General features: G+C 39.0%; 1 pseudogene; it reads left to right on the forward strand.

Annotated features, from left to right (window-relative positions):
* Positions 1-9984: 9984 nt before the first annotated feature.
* Positions 9985-10567, forward strand: LOC113593793 (transcription factor BTF3-like; annotated as a pseudogene).
* Positions 10568-10858: the final 291 nt, after the last annotated feature.

Below are 10858 nucleotides of genomic sequence, written 5' to 3' on the forward strand. Positions count from 1 at the left end.
TAATTTCTTGTTGAATGCAAAGAGCCCCCCTTTTATCTACTAGGCTTGTCTGAAGCCTGTGCTAACTTGCAATGTGAGTTATATCCAGTATTGACTCAGGACAGAGCAGGTGTCTGGAAGCAGGCAACCATTTTCAAACTATGTGGAGAGAGGCCAGGATGGATTCTGTATGGAAAGTGCTTCAAATGAATACACTTCAGTCCACGAGAATTTTGATGTCGGACTTTTTACCCAGAAAGAAAAACTATGATAGGATATCTACAGATTATCATCAGAAATTGATTGCAGGTGAGTTTTTGAATCTACCACTTAGTTTGGACCAAAACAAGCAGATCATGACCTAAATCATTTTCAGCAGATTTATTACCATCTAAACTTCTATGCTTTCACTGAACACATTTGACTTGCATTAGACAGACAGGGAAGGCTGAGTTAGGATTTATTTTCCTCCTAACCCACCCAACATGGATGAGTATAAATGAGCTTTGGAATAGCCAAAAGGTAAGCATCGGAGAACACTGAGCGAAATAATTCGGTATGACTCAGAGTTTAACTTCCTTGTACTGAGTGCCTACAATGCACCAAGCCCTTTATCTTAATTTATTTAACCTTCACAATCACCCTGTTAGTGGGTGTCTCCATTTTATCATGAGGGAAATGGGACTCAGAGAATCTTTTTAATGTCGATTTATGTTTGAGAGGGTGGAAGCAGGGGAGGGGCAGAGAGAGAGGGAGACAGAGGATCGGAAGCAGGCTGTGCCCTGTCAGCACAGAGCCCAAAGCGGGGCTCAAACTCACAAACCATGAGATCATGACCAGAGCCCAAGTCAGATGCTCAACTGACTGAGCCACCCAGGCACCCCATGGGCTCAGAGAATTTAAATAATTTACCCAAAGTGACAGAATGAAAATTGTAACTCATAATTCCTAAATCGCTGCTTTTCCTACTCTTCACACTCCTGTAGCATGTGGTAAAATCCAGATCCAGACTTCTTGGCCTTGTTTCTGCTATAAAACAAGGAGTCTACTTCTGTTGCTCTCAGAGGAGGCAATAGTTTGATAAACTAAGGATCTTCTGGGAGTGAGCCCCCAACCCACAACAAGTGGGGACACAGGGACTGGTATGGTCTAGCTCAGAGGATAACCCAAGAAAATTTCTGATGGAGTGTCAGTCAAGGAGTATTTATGTGCAAAGCACCGTGACAGAATTTGTTTTCAGGGGCAAGGGCAGGAGTGGGGTCTCAGATTTATCGACGAGAATGTCCCCACCATCAATATGTTTGGCCTCTGGTTAGAGCATCAGTCAGCAGGTATACATGTCGGCCTCTACCTTCCCCCAGATCCCTTCATTGGCTCCTTCCTTCTTTGCTGCCCACTACCCAAGTGTGCTAGTCCCTACCAATGGGACTCTGCCTTTCCTTGCTTGAGCTCATCCACCTCTCTGGCAATGGAGCAAACAAGGCTATCACTTCAACTCTGGAATCAGGCCAACTTAACTTGGTTTCACACTCAAATTTCACCACCAACCAGTTATAGGACTTCAGTAAAGAAATGTAACTTTTGTAAACCTGTCCCTTGGTGTGTATAACCTGATGAGGATAACAATTTCTACCTCCTGAAGTGTTCAGGAACCCTAAATGAAATAAGGCAGTGAAGTACCTCAGCCTAGTGTTTGGCCCAGGATGTTCACTGAAAAGCAAATGTTGGTTGAACTATCAAATGTCTGCTGATGGCTTCTAGATCTGTGTTTAAAACCCCAACCTCACTCGTGCATTCCATTCGCTGTTCCAACTGCCTTTTGGGCATATCTACCAGGCTCCCTGGCAGACATTTCAAGAGCAGCCTGTGCAAAACCGAACACATTATCTGCCCTAACAGACTTGTTCCTTTTCCTGTATTCCTGGTTTTAGTCAGTGGTTCCACCCTCACCAAAGTCTACCAAGCCTGAAAACTCAGTCACACTTGACTCCTCCCTCTGAATTACCCACACATCGCATCATCTGAGTCCTCTGATTCTATCTCAGACAAATTCCTGCGTGCATTTCCTATACTCTGTGAAAGTACTATGAGGACATAGAGGTGAATATCTATTTCATCATTACTGCGGGCAAAGGATTTTTATGCATTCTGCAAAGGGCAGAAATCATAAAAGGAAAAATATTTTAAATGTAGACATATTAAAAATTACCAGAGGCAAGACAAATGGTAAATGCAAACTGAGGAAAAAATTGCAACATTTACAACAGGCAAAAAGGGAATATATTTCATATATAAAAAGCTCTTATAAATTATTTTAATACATCCAAGTAGATAAAGGGACAGAGCTATAAATAAGCAACCACCACACAAGAAAAATAGAAAGGCCAGTAATAATGCAAAAAAAAATTTTTTTCACTAGCAATAGAAGTAGGAAAATTAAACAATGAGATACCATTTTTCACTCTTCAGACAGACAAATATGTTTTAATACTAAAAATGCCAGTCTTCATGAAGATGCAAAGAAATGGACACTATCATGTGATCGTGGTGGTACTATAAGAAAAAGCTGTTGGAGGGAAATTTGGTTACATGTATCAAAAACCTTAAAAACATATGTGCCTTTTGACCTAATGATTCCATTTGTATGAATTTATGATAACAAAATCACTAGAGATTTGTACATATTTAACTTCATGAATGCATATTATACTGTTGTTTGTCACAGAAAAAAATGAGAACTTCCTAAATATGCATCAGGTTAAATATCACAATGGTAGGGGTCCCTGACTGGCTCAGTGGGGGAAGCATGTGATTCTCAATCTCAGGGTTATGAATTTGGGCATAGAGATTACTTAAATAAGTAAAACTTAAAAACTTTATCATAAAGGTATAAATATATAATGGCACATTATACAATCTTTATAAATGAGGTGAAAGAACAAATACTGAATGACTTAGAAAGATGTTCATAATATTTTTCACAAAATCTGAAATTGGAAAAAAATTATAAAATATTATAATACCCCATTTGGCATAATACACATACAAAAACTATGGAAAGGTATAGATCTCTGGATCATGAGGTTACTGCTTTGCTATATTATATTTTTCTACTTTTGCATATTTTCTATTTTATTTTTACTGGGAACATTATTGATTTCAAAGCGAGAAAACAAATTTTAAAAGAAATGACTATACACTGAACAGGTCTTGGCGAAAGATTCCCAGCTCCAGTTCCAGGTTTCAGCAGCAATCTTTGTGTAATAACTTTTTCTAGGCCTCTCCACCAGATGCTCTGAATCAGTGTTTTAGGTTTCAGTATTTTTGCAGCCAACCTTTCTCATCCTGATGCCACTGATCTTATCAGTGCCAAGATGTTTGCCCTCCCAAAGTAACCTATGCAACGTTTCGCGGGTGGCTGACACTCGAGAACCTCAGACAAGGTCCCCATGCTATCCTGGAGCAGCAGCCACACCCCACACACCACCACAGCAGCCCAGGCTCGGCTCACAAGGCCCTGATGGAAGGCATCCCCACAAGCTCCAAGTGCCTGCAAGGAAACATCATCTTTCCCCCAAAGAGATGGCCCTCCCAAACCTTGATACCGTCTTCGTCTCCTTCCTGCTGGTGTCCTGCTTTTCCACTCAGACACCTTTGCTGATTCTTCCCTCCAAAATCCCTCCCATTCACCCTGTGCTTTTCATTTCAGTGTCTCATGACAGCTCATCAGCAGCTGCTTCCTAAGGAAATCTCCCTGGCTCTGTTTCCCCTACTTAGACCTATCTTACCACTCTGAGATGGATCACCTTCAAAACTACATTTTTTCAGTAGGACACTCTATTCACAACCTCTGAAATTATTTTATGTTTGAGAGGAATAAATTCTGTCTTATTTAATCTTTCTTGAGTTGTTTTCTGTTTCATGCAACCAAACCACATCTTAAGTGATAAACCTCCTAGAGTCCAACAAGGTCATTTCCCTCTGTAGCACACCCACATAACAGCGGTTTATACGTAGGTCATTTCACTGCTCTGTGTCGTAACTGAATTATTTTCATAGATTTCCTCCCAATCTATTGTACCAATCAGCACCTGGCACAGTACTTGCCATGTCACACCTGAAGGCTCCAATGGATTTGTGTCCTCTTTCAGACCAGGCTGCATTTTGTGTCCTGACTTAAGCAGACAGTAAATGTTTTAATGACAATGGAAAATATGAACCACGTGAGACCATGTCTTATGCCCGTGCCAACCACTCTGAGCCCTGGATGCAGTAAGCTGCTTGTTTTTCCTACAAGGAACTTGAGCATTGTGGCTGGCTTCCACAGAAAGCAAAGGAGAGGAAGGCATCCCCGCACCATGACACTATAAGTTTTAAGAGCTGTGTTCCATTTTTGACTCTCCCACGAACTCCCAGGTCAGCCTGGTTGTTTTACCCCACACCATCAGACCCCTCTTAAATACCTTCTCTAAATTGATAAGACCTTTTCAAAGATAATCTGGCCATATGCATTAAAAGTGAGTCCTGAAAATAGGCATAATTATCTAACAAATAGTAAATGCCCTTTTATCAATCGTTCCTTTTTTAGGAATCCATCCTAAAAAATAATCAGTGTTTCAAAGATTTATGCAAAAGATTTTTAGTAGCAACCCAAGTACCAATCAATAGAAAATTGGTTAAAAAGACAATGTCATATCCAAAAATTTTAATTGAATTTAGTACTTTATAGCCATTAAATATCACATTTGTAAAAATATTTAGTGCCCTGTGATGTTTAGGATATAATCTGGAAAAAAGCAAACATGAAATTACACATGAAACACATCTATGCTGTCAGTGTTATCATCTGTTTGCCTACAACCCTCTGGAGAACTTCCCAGGTATAATCTGAAACCAGCCCCATACGTGGAGGACAGGAAGAGAGGAACAGAGGTAGGCCTCTCCAGGTTGATAGGTAGCATTTTTAATAAGCAAAGGGAACTTAAGTATGACGCTTGCCTTGAGTGGCAGCAAGACGAGTAGATTCCCACACCTGTCCTCCAAATCTTAGAAGTTTATGAAGAGGTCCTAACTGGGCTCAGTCAGGTATACTGTGCAGTTCTCAACACAGTAAAACTATCTCAGGGTTATGTCCTTGGAGCACCCTCTGAGAGCAGGAAAGGCAAGTAGGACCCACATTCCCAGGCTGGGGTGGGGGAGATGGGGCTCCGAGTGCCCAGTGACGTTCCCATCAACCCAATTTTGCAAACATATGTGCATAATTATATGTATAGCTGGCAGGAACCTTGCCAAAATATAGACTTCATGGTGATTTTTCTTCTTTATACCTTCTCTAAATTCTCTACAATATACGTGTATTGACTTTAAAATCAGTGAAAATTAATGTATAATTCTTTTGGAAATCTTTTAGGATTTACCACTTATTTTCGTTTACTCTTGGTATTTTGAAATTTTATAGTATTACCCCTTAAGTCACTAAGTAATCTCATGCCCTTCATTCTGCAGAAGCATTCTTGCATTATTTCTTTGATAACTTGATTTGCCTTTTTATTTGTGTTCAGTGTCTTGAAGTTTTTTTAAAATCTAACCACCATTATGAAGACTTTTTTTTTAGGGTTTCACCCTTTTTTTCTCTTTATCTGACTTTCTAGAAAATTTGCTCAACTTGCTTCCCAAGTATTCCACTGAAAGTTTTTTATTAGCCATTCCTTTTTTTTTAAATGTGACATCTTTCAAAAACATAAATATACATCTTGATCAATAAGCTCTTTTTTGTTGATTTTTGCCAACAATATCATAGCAGCTCACCTTGGGGACAAAACTGACAAGTTTTTGCTGTTTTCTCCCTAGTTACCCAAGGGCCCTGTTTATTTCAGAAATTTTGGTTAGGAAGCAGTCAAAGAAAAGAAAATATGGGCAAAAAAGAAGGATGGGAGTAATAAAACCTCTTAGCTCTGGTCCATTTAGTCTTCACTGTAACCCATTAAAGAGGTTTGGAAATATCTTTCTTTTGATCAGGGTTTAGATCCCAGATCTTTGTCAGTTGCTAGCGACCTGGGTTAGAAGCCAGCCTCCCTCAGCCAGTTCACTTTGGAAGAGAGATATTTGGCTAGACAGTTGGGATCACCTTCCCCAGGGAAGGCATTCTGTTACACAAACTGGCCCATGTTACAAGAATAGAGCCACAAGGATGACCAGAGGCCTCCCAGACATGTCTCTTGGGCTTCTTAAGGCTGGTAATTCCATGATAAAAAAAAAAAAAGGGAGGGGAGCATCCTTAGGTTGTTGGGTACCAGAAGGCTCAGGAAGATCAGAGCTACAGAAATTCAAAATTCCAGGCTCCAGGCTCATGGAATAAGTGTTTACAGCTGTAGGTAAGAGGGTCTTCTCCTCCACTGAAACAGTCTTGTTTAGTATTCCTGGTGACAGCCATTGCTGAGTGTTTTTTGCTACTGCTTCCTTCCTTCAATGAAATAATTATTTAACGAAGCCTTTGCTACTGACTCTTTAAAGTTAAGGTACTCCGAGGTAATCAAATGCAGGCATTTGACCTTGATGAACACATACTCCAACACTCTTAGCCGTTCTGGAATAAAGTCTGTGCATCTCCAGTGAGCACTTCTTGGCTGTGCTGACCCAAGATCCTTTGGAGTGCAATAGTTCAATCAGCTGAATCATTCCTGAGTCACTCCATAGTACTTCAGTTTACTCTATGTTATATATTGTTTTGTTTTGTTTTAATAAAAGGTTTTACAGTTCATTCATTCTCTTCCACTTAGGAACACTTTACACTGCTAGGAAGTTTTCTTGAGCCACTTTTAGAGCAGTTTCCTTGGAGAATAACCATCCGAAAGCAAGCTCCTGATGCTCCCCCATCTCCACCCCCACCAGGGTCATGGCCTCTCCAATACATGGCCAGGTCTTCCAGCTCCTGGTATGCAAGGCTGGCATTCTTTCCTGCTGATACAGACTCCTGAGGCTCAGCCCAGGGGATTAGACAGCCCCTTGCCCTCCAGAGAAAAGGGCCAAATAAATAATAATTGAAGATGAAAGGGATTTTCACAGTTTCAACTAAGGCTAAGAAGATTACATGTATTCTAACCCTAATCACAGTGGTAGCTTTATTGCCACCAGGGTTCACAGTGAGGTCACAAGTCACTGGCAGTAAATAGGGGCCTTGGAAGAGTAAGTTATGTATCAACATGCATTGTCTGCTGTTTGCTAATTAGTCAGTGCTGCCTGGCATTTATTATACAGAGAAGTTAGCAAAACTAGGAAAAACAAGATTTGGAACACTGGGCCCACAAGCATTACTGAAAAACCTGTAATTATGGGTCCCAGCAAGAGAAGTGACAGCCATCTTGGCTAAGAGAAGGAAATGTATATAGCAGACCCCTAGGACATACAAGCAGGGAGGCCAATGGGAACTCTTCACTTTGCATTCATGGCTCTTCAGACTCCACTGAAAAAGACAAATTATTTGGTCTAGTCTCAGCTCTACAACTCATTTGCAGTGTGACATTGGGCAGTCCTTGGATCTCTCTGAGTCTCAGATATTTTAGCAGTAACAGTGATATTATCTACCCTCTATAGTTATAAAAATCAAACTGGATAAATGGGTGAGCAATTATTTAGGAAATTAAAGAGATTACTATACAAAAGTGAGTCATGATTTCTCAGTACTCCTGTTGCCCCCACTATAAGACCAAAGGAAATCTTCTATAAGACTAAATACCAATACTCTACTATAAGACCTTTATTTGGAGCTAAAAGAACTTTATTGCCCATTCGATAAAACTAAAAGACCAAAAGAATTCAACCTCCTCTAAGAAAGCATCACTGAACATTGCCAACTAGAGTGATTCTCTAGCCACTCTAAGAGTCTATAACACATGCTACTGTTGCATTAAGCAGGCCTGAGTTCAAATTGTGACTCTCCCACTCAGTATCCATATGATCTTGGGGAAGCTACTTAGCAATGAATCTTGGAGTTTTTGTGTCTGTATCCAGTATGTAATGCAACCCCATTCTTTCTTATGGCTGAATCGTACCATTATCCCCTTTTATTGAAGGAACTCAGGCTGAGAGGCTAAGTTCCTCCTCCAAAGACACACTACATGTAAATACTGAAATTGGGATTTAAACGCAGAACCATCCAGGTCTGAGGTATTCATGCTTACCGTAGAGCAATGATGCATTATCAAAAGTTCAGAGCACATAGTAGATGTATGTTAAGTGCAGGCATAGGATACTGGTTAAGAGGTGGACCCTGGAGCCAAACTGCCTGGATTCATTCTGGCAAGAAACTTAGTCTCTTTGTGCCTCGGTTTCTTCCCCTGTAAAATGGAGATATAGTGCAACTTTGTTAGGTTATTCTGTGTACTGAGTTAATGCATATGAATGTTTAGAGTAAGTGTTTAACAGCAATAATTTTCTGAACGTGTGCTCACCAATCTGTACTATACATATATTACTGTCTCCTTTATGAAAGAGAAAAATGTAGTCACTAAAAGGAAATAATTCTTTCTTTAACCACACTGAGACAGAGATTCTTTTTTAAGTTTTTTAAATTATACATTCATTCAAGTACATTTTCAAGAAGTGTGGCAAATACAGAAAGTAGAAAAAAGAAATCATTCATAATTTCATCAGCTAACAACAATCACTGCCAACATTTTACCGCATTGTATCTTATTACTTATTTCTATATTTATTTCTCTGGAATGTATTTGTGTATGTGTAGATATGTAAATACAATTACAGTGATATCATATAGGTGCCTTTTTTTCTTAATTTTAATCATTTACATGATTGGGATTTCCTTTGTTTCAAACATGAAACACATTTCTTCCAAATAGTCATCGTCCATTGTCCCTTAAGAACGTACTTAAGATAAAGCCCAGAAAATTATCAGTTGTGAACTCAAATAGAGCTTTTTAGGCATAACATCACTAGACTTAATGAGTTTTTTCCTATTTTTAACACATTATGTATGAAGTGATATATCCCAGGAAGTGGCATGTTAAGAAAATATCATTTCCTTTTTCAAAAGATAATAAAACATCTGTGTTTTTTTTTTCCATAGTGAAATAGAGGGTAATAAAAATAGTCTTCTTGAGCTATATAAATTATCTTTCATATATTTTGGGAGTTCATCCAAAATGCAAATTTCACAAAAAATCAATGTGGTCTTTGAACATAATTTCTAGCATGTGCAAATTTTCTATATCTAATTATACTTAGCACTTAACACTTCTTATCTTAAGAGCATCAAAGCATTTCACACATCTCAATAAAGACTCAAAGTTTTTTTTCAATTTAATTAAAGATTTAATCTGGAGTGATATTCAACAAAGAAATTCTATAAAAATATCCTTTATATGATGCTACATGTAATACATGGTTAGACTCAATTTCTAGAGCACTAAAATGAATACTCTATTTCAAGATGAATATTATAGCAAATGGAACCGAACAAACCCATTTATTCTCATTTTTTACCTATGATAATTTCTATTAAAATGAAATAGATTCAAATAGCTTTATCAAGTATAGTCAATTAGATAAATAAATAGGTTTAAAAACTTCACTAAATCCTCATGCTTTTCTGTCTTCCATTTAAAATACATTCCTCTGGGGCATCTGGGTGGCTCAGTTGGTTAAGCTTCCAACTTCAACTCAGGTCATGATCTCATGGTTTGTGATCTCTGTGATCTCAGAGCCCTGTGCTGCCTGTGCTGGGCTCTGAGCTGACAGCTCAGAGCCTGGAGCCTACTTCAGAGTCTTTGTCTTCCCCTCTGTCTGCCCTCCCCCACTCATGCTCTGTCTCTCTCTGTCTCTCAAAGATGAATAAATGTTAAAAAAAATAATAAAATAAAAATACATTTTCCCTGTTGAGCTGCCATCTTGTGTCCTGGCTCATGTGCACCTAATCGTGGCTAGTCTGCCCTAGGCCCCCTAAGCGCCAACCCTAGTCCCCCGCGGTCCTTTTTCTGCTCCAACCAGATGAACAAAACTATCATAAACCAAGAGAAATTCATCAAATTCAAGCACTAGTGTGCATCGGTGGAAAAGGAACCAAAAGAACAAACTGGCTCATAGAATGGCTACAGAAAATGATAAAAAAACTTCAGTTCTCCTTAAAGTTAGGGGTAAACAATATCTCTCGTATTGAAGAAGCAAATAGATTCACAAACCAAGGAACAGTGATCCACTTCAACAAGCCTAAAGTTCATGCATCCCTGGCAGCGAACACTTTGACCATTCTAGGTCATGCTGAGAGGAAATGGCTGACAGAAATGCTACCCAGGATCTTAAATCAACTCGGTGCAGACAGTCTGACTAGTTTAAGAAGACTGGCTGAAGCTCTGCCCACACAATCCGTTGATGGAAAAGGACCACTTGCCACCTGAGAGAAGGAGGAGGAGGAAATTCCAGATCTTGTGAAGAATTTTGATGAAGCTTCCAAAATTGAAGCAAACTGAATGGAGTCAAGTTCTGAAGAAGACAGAACTTGAAGAAGTTCTGGGGAGCTGCTATTTTATACTAAGACTGCTTTTTAAAATTTTGTTCATGGATCGCTAATACTTTTAAGCCCAAGCCCCTGGGACACTGCAGCTCTTTTCAGTTTTTGCTTAGACACAATTCATTCTTTGTAGCTAATTAAGCTGAAGAAGCCTGGGAATAAAGTTTGAAACAAGATTAATAAAGTTCTTTGCCTAGTGAAAATAATAATAAATAAATAAATAAATAAGTAAGTAAATAAATAAATTTCCCCCTGTCATTTTTTAAAAATAGTTTTCAGCCCTCTGTGGTTACTATTTTGGATATCTAATTGCTCTTTCTCAGCCAACATCTCTAAGATATGCCTGGCAAGTGG

The sequence above is a fragment of the Acinonyx jubatus genome, chromosome D1, assembly GCF_027475565.1.
Source record: "Acinonyx jubatus isolate Ajub_Pintada_27869175 chromosome D1, VMU_Ajub_asm_v1.0, whole genome shotgun sequence".
Lineage (NCBI taxonomy): Eukaryota > Metazoa > Chordata > Mammalia > Carnivora > Felidae > Acinonyx > Acinonyx jubatus.